Consider the following 10,119-nt stretch of genomic DNA (forward strand, 5'->3'; position numbering starts at 1 on the left):
TCAGCCAACCCTAAAATCAGATTTGACTTCACACACGTGTTCGCCTTGCTCTGTCGCATCTGTCTGTACAACTCTGAACTAATTTGGACCAGTCCGTACAGTACCTGCTACACCTATTGTACTTGTTGTGCATAGGTAATTTGTCAAATTTGGACCAATCCGTATAGTACCTGTTGTACCTGCTACTGCACCTATTGTACTTTGTGCATAGATAATTTGTCAAATCTGGGGCTTTTTGATAATTTCTCCTTCATTGCAAAATTGAAGCTGCAAGATACACAAAATTTTGGGGGTTTTTTTATTTTTGTGCAATTAGCGCACATTACAGTCCAATTGCATACAGAAATTCGGTGCTTTTCTGTTTAGGAGCACCATTGTTGCCCTTTTAACGTTTTTGGCAAAGATTTGTTGTATACAGTCAATTTGCAAGCATTTTGTGGGTAATTCATTTGCACAGGATTAGCTGACTTCCATGGCACCACATATTGGTGCTTTTGCGATTTGCCTACAAAAGTGTTTTCTCTTTTAGGAGAAGTAATTTACAGGTTTTCAATTTGTGCATTTAGTCATTCTGGCACAAAATGTAACTGATGTATTTGGTGTACTCACTTAGGAGGATAAGTTGGATGGCACCAACTATTCACTTTAGAGCTTTATGGTAAAAAATTTGCTTGTGGCTAAAAGCCCATGGGGTTATGGGAGCGGGGATGAACCTCATCCTGCAGACATTGCACCTGCCACTCCAAGGTGAGGTGCTCAGCAAGCTGCACAGTCTACAGTCACCACTCCAGAGCAGAAAAGGTGGGATGCACATGATGCCCAGGCCATGGCAGTGATCTCTTTATCAATGAAGAGATCAATTATCCCACACATTCGGTCATGTAAAACGTCACAGCGTGCATGGGAAGTCTTGGAGACCATGTATCGGGCCAAGAATGAGGCCAGCATTGCCTTTTTAAAGAAAGAGCTTGAAAATTTGGACATGAAAGAACATCACAGTATGGCTAATCATCTAACTAAGATCCAGGATCTTAGAGAGAAATTGCTCAATATAGATAAAGTCATACCGGAAAAAGAATTTGTATCCAAGACATTGAATTCATTGCCAGAGTCATACCTCAACTTCCACACTTCTCTCACCTTGTCATTGAGGGGCAACCCTCAACCCCTATTTTTTGAGTAGTTGTTTGGTTTGCTATTACAAGAGGAACAAACGCGGAAGAATTAAGTCTTCCATGGCACATGGCAGTAATCAAGCTTTAGTTGCCCATGATAAGGGCACGAAAAGCAAAGAGTCACTATCAACCCAAGGCTGATTCTGGACAGCCATCAAACAAAGGCAAAAGTGATACATTAGTCCAAGAAGAAGGGCAAGTGTCACTACTATAAGAAACCAGGACCCTACATTAGTGAGTGCAGGAAGAGACAGGCTAAAGAGAAGAAAAAGGAATCAGGTTTGTCAGTGGACTTCATATGCCAAAAGCAAAGGCCGAGGGTTCAGCTCACTTTGTGCAGGATGATTGGGCATTCTTGGTATGTAGTTATGATGCATCACAGGAGCACTTGCCTTTCAATGTGAATGAGAAACAAGTTATTTGGTACTTTGATAGTGGGGCTTCTAGACACATTACATCAAAGAAGGATTTGTTCATGTCATTGAGGGTTGCCCCAAAAGGAAAGAAGGTCACATGTGCAAACGATTCTTCATATCTAGTGCAAGGAATTGGTGTGAGATTATGCTCATAGTTGGAGATGGTTCAGACCTATGCATTTCAGATATGTTGTATGTGCCTGGAATCAAGAAGAATTTGTTGTCAGTCTCATCTTTTGCTCAAAGAGGCTATGCTGTTAACTTTGAGGATGACAAATGCATAGTGAGAAACAAAGAGGAAGACTATGCTATAGTCACTTCTGGCACATCGTACCAAGGCTTGTATCATTTGGACACATATGAGAAGGATGGACAAGATGCATGCTTGGTGTAAACCGGCCTTAATCTTCGGACAAAACTAAAGAGCGGTGCAAAAACAAACTTGCACACAAAACACTCCAACACCTAGAAAAGGAAAACAAACAAGAGGAGCTAGAGTGCTCCTACAAACAGTACACGAACATCGATTGGCCACAAAATGCAAAATGGCGCCCCTTGCGGTATTTCTTTAATTTATTATAAGAGCTTTGATTACAATAAGGCTGGAATCTTAATTGTCATAGTTGAACTCCTGAAGCCTGCAAAGATGCTGCATCATGGCTTCTTGTCCACTCGGCATCCACAAACAAGTCCAACTATTGTTCACATCAAAAGACTCCCACACATTGAGTCTTGCATACAGAAGCTTTCTCCCACGATCAGGACTGCCACAACCATCAATAGCCTCTCACCCTATGAACATCATCACACCCTCATACATCCAGTGCTCCTGCATCACAACAAACACTCCAAACTGTTTCCCAAAAGAGAACTCACATCATAGCACAACATACCATACAGTTGACACACATGTACCAACTCTCTCTGCCTTCCAAGGGTACTATCCATCTCAGCCATGGATTCCTAGACTCCTATCCAATCAGCAGCAAGGCTGTACCAAACATGTGTCAATCCCTGTACCCACTACGTGCATGTGACCTATCTCCTGGAGAAACCAAAAACATGTTTCTTCGAGAAATCTACAACCTGTTTCCACACAAAACCCTTAGGCATGTTTCCCCTTGAAACCTTTGTCATGTTTCCACACAAAACCATACACGGCACCATTCAAAGACAATGCCAACAACGGCATACATCAGTGACCTGTTTCCTCATGAAACATTTGAAAACATAGATATGCCCACAACTGTAGGTCCCTTTGTTCATTTCAAGCAAGAAGAAAGCAATCTGCTCTATGAACATGCACCCATGCAAGCTTGCATCACTTCCCAGGAAACATCCCATAAACAGTCCTGGCTATGCGCCTCCTTCAGTCCGCTCCTTCCAAGAGAGAAATGAAATGATATATTAACGTCTCTAAGAGGCCATAATGGCCTATGAGACCAAAACTGAGAGTACATCTGAAGTTGGTGTCTCATCAAAGAGAACAACTAAATGAGACTAAAAAGTACAATAAACTGATTGTCCTACAGTTATAAGAACAGAACTGTAAGACTCCGAGATGATAGTTAGTAGAAAATACTGGAAAATACTGAAAAATGTGTATCAGGTAGATCCATGTATGCTGATCAGTTGAAGTGTTGCCCTCTCCTTAGATCAAGTATCTCCACCAACAATGGAGAGGTCGTAGAAGTAAGGTAGGCGCCTCCGATGCCGAGCAATAATGGCTTTGATCTGGCAATGGTGAGGATGCCATGGTCGGGATCCTGGTGGGCGTGGCCGACAAGCACGACATAAGATAATTGCTCTATCAGTGGTGACTCCCTGGGAGCGTGGTCGGTGCCCTGATAGCCCAATGGAAAGCTTCAAACTTTTCCCTCGAAAGAGGCTTTGTAAACCCATCTGCTATATTGGCATGTGTAGACACATAAGCCAAGTCAATCTCTCCTGCATGGAGCCTTTCCCTGACATAATGATAGTGAACCTCAATATGCTTTGTGCGGGCATGAAATACTAGGTTTTGTGCAACTGCCAAAGCACTCTGACTGTCAGTGTAAATGCTGGTAGGGGACTGTTGTCCAACACCAAGATCGGCTAAAAGGCGTCGTAACCAAACACATTCCACAGTAGCTGTAAAGGCTGTCCTGTATTCAGTTCACAACTAGAAGTGGCCACTGTAGGCTACTTCTTACTGAGCCATGAGATGCATGAGTCACCAAGAAGAAAACGATTACCACTGGTTGACACTCGTGTGTCATAGCAACCTGCTCAATCACTGTCTGTAAATGCAAGCAAGTATAGTGTAGAAGAACTTCCATTGTCACCATTTGGCCACCCGAATGGTTCACTCTTGCTTTCACACTATGTACATATTGGATTGGTGTCCATGGCTTCTGGAATGTGCCTATGCATGTGATTGACACGTGTCATGCTGTATAGTTGGATATGATATTCCGCTGGGACTTGATGTTATCATGCCCGGAATATCTGGAGGACTTGGCTTTCCGCTGGGACTTGTGCCTTTGTGTACATGCCCGGAAACGCCTGGAGAATTGGCTTTCCACTGGGTCTGGTATCGCATATACTTGCCTGGAAACGCCTCGTCTTATACGGTTTTATGAATGGAAATTGCTCATGCCAATGCTGCATTGCATAGCATCTTTATGTGCTTGCCTGCAAATGAAATTGCATACTGTTTTCATGCCTGCATGACCTATGTGTAGTTTCGGGCTAGGGAACGTCCGCCCGTGAACCGTGCGTGTGAAATTGTCTGCTGACATGGTTGTGTGGCATGTGAACAAGTGGTAAGTATTACCCAATCTAGGCTCAAATAGCCCTTAGGACTTAGCCAATATTTATAAGTGAGTGCGTTCCCACTTCATTAAAGTTTGGGCGCCCAAAAGTCACTTATAAATTATGACCGCTTCCAAGTTCACACTCACTGAAGTCCTGAGACGGACAAGACTCAATGTCCAGGACGAGACCTGATCCTCCCCTTTTACTCATAAATGGGCATCTCCCCATGTCCCTTCACCTGATTGGACTCCAATTCACTTATTAAGAGAAAATTCGTGTTTTCTCTTCGTGAAGATTTTTGGAGGCTGAAAACTCTGTTTTTCCACCATTTCTCTCCATTTCCAAGCTCTCCATAGCCATACCCAACTTGCTAGGGTGTTTTCCAAGCTTCCAAGAGTGTTTCCAAGTGCTAATCACTCTCTTACTCACTCCCAATGACTGAAATTCAGCAAAACAGCCCTCATTTTTGCTGTAATTTCTGGTCTTTTTGCTGAAAACCCTAATTTCAGCCTTCCTTTCTCAAGTTGAACCATAGGGGAAGCCTTCCCAGGGTTCCGTTCATCCTCTTGAAGACTTTTGTCGCGAAGGATTGCGGCAAATCGAAGATATCAACACTCCTAAAGCTTCCAACACGAAGGCTTCCGCTTGCAACAACTTCTATGAAGACTGGTAAGCTAATTCGACAATGCGTTGTCATTACTTATTCAGTAGAAGGGCAGGACTCCTTGTTTAGCCGCCCTGTGTAGTATTTCTCTTGTCCTATGTGCTCTTGAAGATGTTGCTACCTTGCTTGGTAGAACATAGAGCCAATGGTAGAGAATATGGGCACTGAAGTCGGGCCGGGCATCAAGGCAGCTCTTTGGTGATCTACATCGACATACCATTATTTTCTAAATGCTGAATTTCATATGCATTGGCATGGAGGATTTGGCGATGGATGCCCGTGAAGCTATGTATTAAATTTCTCCAATAGTAATACAATTTACTCAAGGGAGGGGTCGGCCGTTCCGGCTCATTGTGTGTCTCTTGTCAATTCAGTAATTTACTTCTTGTATTTAAGCAAGTGTCCTTCAAATCTTAGTGTATTTAAGTGTATTGATTAGCATTGTGTTCAACCAAGTTACATTGGTATCAGAGCATACGGTTCTCTTTCACTTCTATCGTGAGAGACGATCACCGTGAACACTAGCTATCTCTACACTTAGAACATTATGGACAGCCATACAATGAATGTTGGAGATGCTAATACAAGAGGCAGGGACAATGAAATGCATACCTCCAATGCTTTACAGGATGAGCAAACTCATGTGGTGCACAATAGGGAACATGAATATGTGGGACAGCCGTCCTGTGGTGGCAAAGAGTAGATGCAAGAAGAAGAGTCCATAGTCTTGAGGGCTGAACTTACTAGGCTCTTCTCCATGCACAACAAGAAGAATTGAATCTCTATCGCCGTGAGGATCCATTGGTACATGATCGTTTAAAGGCCAAGAAAGCTGAATCTTATATGGATCATGCAATGGCAATGATTGCTCAAGAGTTGCACATGCAACCGAGGGATGCAGCACGTGCATAGTTGGCTCGTACCGAGAATGCCTATGCAGAAAAGGCAACCATCCCACATGTCTTGGAATCCCCACTAGTGCCCGAACAAGAACTTATGTCTAAGAGGATAAATCTCCATGCTATGGGAGAGGAACAATCAGTGACTTCACGCCATGCAGGAATACCTTATGTAGCCCATGAAGGATACAATGTTTATGGCAGTGGTCAAAATGTATGTCAAATGCCATTGCCGGCTGAAAATGTGCATACACAACACATGCAACATGGGCTGCAATTTTCTGTTGGTGCAGATATTCCGCGTATCTCTCATGCCACTCATGCCTTCGAGTGTGCTCGTCGTGAGGGAGAAGTTATGGCTGAAAATGTATCAATGCATGTTGAGGGGCCAGCCATGCCTCATGCTTACAGGGCACATGTATCTATGCCTTATGCATCACCTTTTGGTCCTAAAATGATGCCAGTCACAGGGGCTGTCCCAATGGACAAACATGGGAAAAAACGTGTTGAGATGCACACACATGCATCAAAGTCTCATGACTTCAAAGTCGGAGACAAATCTGTGAAGTTTGACACATATCATGGGGAATATGATGCATCAAAGGCACTTGCTTTTATTGCCCAGTTTGATATTGCTTTCAGTGATGAGGATTTCACTCAGAAATCCATGATCCGGCATGTAAGCATGTTCATGAAAGGCACTGCTGCCCATTGGTGGCTCACGGAGAAGCTCACACTCGAAGGCATGAGTGGCATGAGAGATACGCGGAATACCTGCACCAACCGAAAATTGCAGCCCATGTTGCATGTGTTGTGCATGCACATTTTCAGCCGGATCATGGATCTCATTGGGTGTGTGTGTGTGTGTGTCATTTTCACCAAAATCTGGAAGACATATGGTGCAAACTCGACCACATCCAGCGCTAAAATGTCTTGAAAGAAAAACTTCAAAAATCCCAACCAGCTCAGGACTCTTTTCACAACTTCTCCTTACAAGGGCAGCTATTGCCTCAAACAGATAATGACTAAAGGTAGGATTGCTAGGATACAAAGTATGGCTACCAATTGATCAAGGCATCCGGGTGCAAACTGAGGAATGTCTGCTATAGATAAAACTCTCATTATGCATTTCATTACATAGACATTTTCCTGTGATTCCGGCATCTTGAGTGCACTAAACAAGTTGCTGAGTAACACACTGAAATAAAGGGATTAAGATCCTGAGCGCTAAACCTTGGCTGTTTTGCATCTCTTATGATCAACAACTTCTCAAAGCAAAGAGCTGCGTATGAATGTACGACATTGGATTCAGATAACAGAAATCTGACTAAATGAGGCATCAATGTCAAGGCCACCTGCTTTGACTCTGAAAGTTGTCACTGGCATCAGCTTTTAGGACAGGTTGAAAGTTTACATCCTCAAACTGCAGTCCTGGAAGAATAGCAGACGCAAAAAGTTGCTCTATATCAACTAGACTTGAGCCTGTTGCAGCTCCAGGAGATTGCTTGGGTGCCAATGCGGTCACTAGAAACAATGCACAATCTTTTGCTTTCCAATTTCGCACTGGATTTGCTGCATATGTTTCCATCATGCCTCTAATATACGAGGAAAACATGGCATTGACATCTTGACTGTAATAAGTGGAAAGACCCTTGACAAGCTCACAAGCAACTCGCCTCCTTGTATCAAAATCACTCCCCTCCATGTCTCTCCTGATATACTCTATTTGATTCATCTCAAAAAGCTCCTCATCATCATCTCTGAGCTGCACATTTGGTATAACAATGCTCTCACATATTTGTTTCAAAGCACCGGGCTCATTAAAAAGACTATGATGAACACTTTTGCTGACAGTAGTCAGAAATTTTATTGCTGTTGTTGCCAACCTATCATGACTGGAGGAGAGTGACACTTTCATGAGTAACCCCCAAATATCAGACACAAATCCCGGCAGATAATCTTTGAACTCCTCTTCAGTCTTTTCCATATAAAGGTTAATATTCTCACAAATTGCTGCTTTCAGTTGATCTAGCACCCCCTCTTTATCTTCATTACTCTCCTTCAATAGAGGATTATCATAGACAAGATAGTCATGAAACAGACTCATCCACTGTTTCATATTATCCTCAAAAAACTCTGGCAGCTCTTGATAGTCAAGGGAGTAGAAAATACGACAACACAACCTCTGGCATTCAAAAAGCGGCTTTAGCACATTTGCAGACTGAGCATGTGTACTTATAAGCTGACTTGCCCTCACAAATATGTCCAGCAGTGGAGCAGCAAACTCATCAAGGCAGTACTTCAGGTCTACATAGAGCTCATCACTTTTATACAGATATCTGAACTGCTTGAATATGGAGTTCACTGTTTGAAGAACTCCATTGATGACAGAATAATCTGCAGCATTTTTTAAACTTGCCACAAGCTCAGGGAGAAGACTTCCCCACTTTTTAGGAAAGTCATGCTTGCTAATCATGGCTAAAGCCTCACTAAGTTGACTTTGAATTTTGGGAGGCGTAGAGAGCATCATACTGACAACAAGTGCCTTTATCTGCTCTTTTTCTGTATCATTGATAGCTGACAAATCTGAATGCGTGGGTCCCCACCTGTATTTTACATGATTCTTGAAGTTTACAGCAGCTGAATGCCGAACTTGGTCATCCACTGATGGCTCTGACAAAAGCCTTAGGACAGCCAGCCCATAACCTTCCTGCTCTGCAGCCTGCTTTAAGTACTTTTTCTGCTAGTTTTCTAGGTTCTGGATTGACTTCAGGTTTCTAGAGATCATGTTCTAGAGAGACCACAAAATGAACCTACAAATATAGCTCCTGAGATGCCCAAAGAAGGGCATCTAGAGAGGCCCCAGTTAGAACATACATGGTTTGAGATGCTCGGAGAAGGGAGTCCAAAGAGAACCGAATTAGAACATGTACGGTCTGAGATGCCCGAAGATGGGAGACCTCAAGCTGAGCATACAAGGCCTAAGATGCCTGGAGATACATGGCCTAAGATGCTTGGAGATGGGTGGCCAAAGAGACCCCAATCTAAATACACAAGGATTGAGAAGCCCTACAAGGGGAGTACCAAGAGGCTCTAAGCTGAACTTATAGGGTCTCAGATGACCAAAAATGGGGGTTACAAGAGGCCTCAAGGAATGAATACAAGGATAGAAATTCTCAAAGAATGGATAAATGAGAAAATGCATGCTATACATACAAGGCAGAAAGAGGCCCAGCGGTAACCCAAAAGCAAAAAGTATTGCAGAAATCAAGAAGCCTAGAAAGTGCATCGTAAAAAGTGATGAGATCTCGGAAGAAGACACAAGAAGATCAACAAAGAGAGAGCCAAAGAAGCCAAGCAGGGCAATGGTAGAACACCAAAAACAACATGCCCTATCACTATTTTTCGATCTATGCCCGCATTTCAAAGCGGAAGTCTTGAAGAAAGTCTAGCAATGCATGAATCAGGAATTATGCATCCTAGAAAAAGAGCTCACATGCCACATGGTAGTGCCAAAAGAAGCAGAAAAAATTCAAGATGATAACTTAGCCAAAATAAATTTCAAGATAAATGATAGGGAACTAAAAGTTGTAGTCCTCAATGGCAGATCTGGAGTTGAAGTCATTACGAAAGATATGGTTCAAGAGCTAGGCTTGCAATGCGAGCCAATTGCCTTCAATATTAGAATGGCAAACAATACAATAGTGGTACCCAAGAGCACAGTTAAAAATGAAAAAAAACAAATCAATCTCCCATGGGGGGCCGGCGAGGGCGCGGCAGGCCGGTCACCCGACATCCCGGCGGGGCCCGGGCCGTCGGTCCACGGGGGCGCAGTAATGCGGTCACCCGGGGGTCCCGAGGGGGCCGCGTGGCGTGGTGCGGCGGTCACCCAGGGTCCCGGGCGATTCCAGGGGGGCCGATGGGGGGGCGGTGCGGCGGTCAACTGGAGTCCCGGGGGGGCGGCAGGGGTGTGGTGGGCCGGTCACCCGGCGTCCCGGTGGGGCCCCGGGCCGGTCGGCGGGGGCACGGTGTCACGGTCACCCGCGGTCCCGAGGGGCCCGACGAGGGCGCGGCGAGGCGATCACCTAGGGTCCCGTGCGGCCCTCGGGCGGCCCGACGTGGGCGCGGCGCGGCAGTCACCCGGGGTCCCGGGCGAGTCTCGGAGGGCC

At 44.4% G+C, this 10,119-nt stretch overlaps 1 pseudogene; it reads right to left on the bottom strand.

Moving 5' to 3' along the window:
• Nucleotides 1–677: 677 nt before the first annotated feature.
• Nucleotides 678–9,746, bottom strand: LOC147608348 (exportin-2-like; annotated as a pseudogene).
• Nucleotides 9,747–10,119: the final 373 nt, after the last annotated feature.

The sequence above is a fragment of the Cibotium barometz genome, chromosome 53 (genome assembly GCF_041138505.1).
Source record: "Cibotium barometz isolate CiBa-2024 chromosome 53, ASM4113850v1, whole genome shotgun sequence".
NCBI classification, from domain to species: domain Eukaryota; kingdom Viridiplantae; phylum Streptophyta; class Polypodiopsida; order Cyatheales; family Cibotiaceae; genus Cibotium; species Cibotium barometz.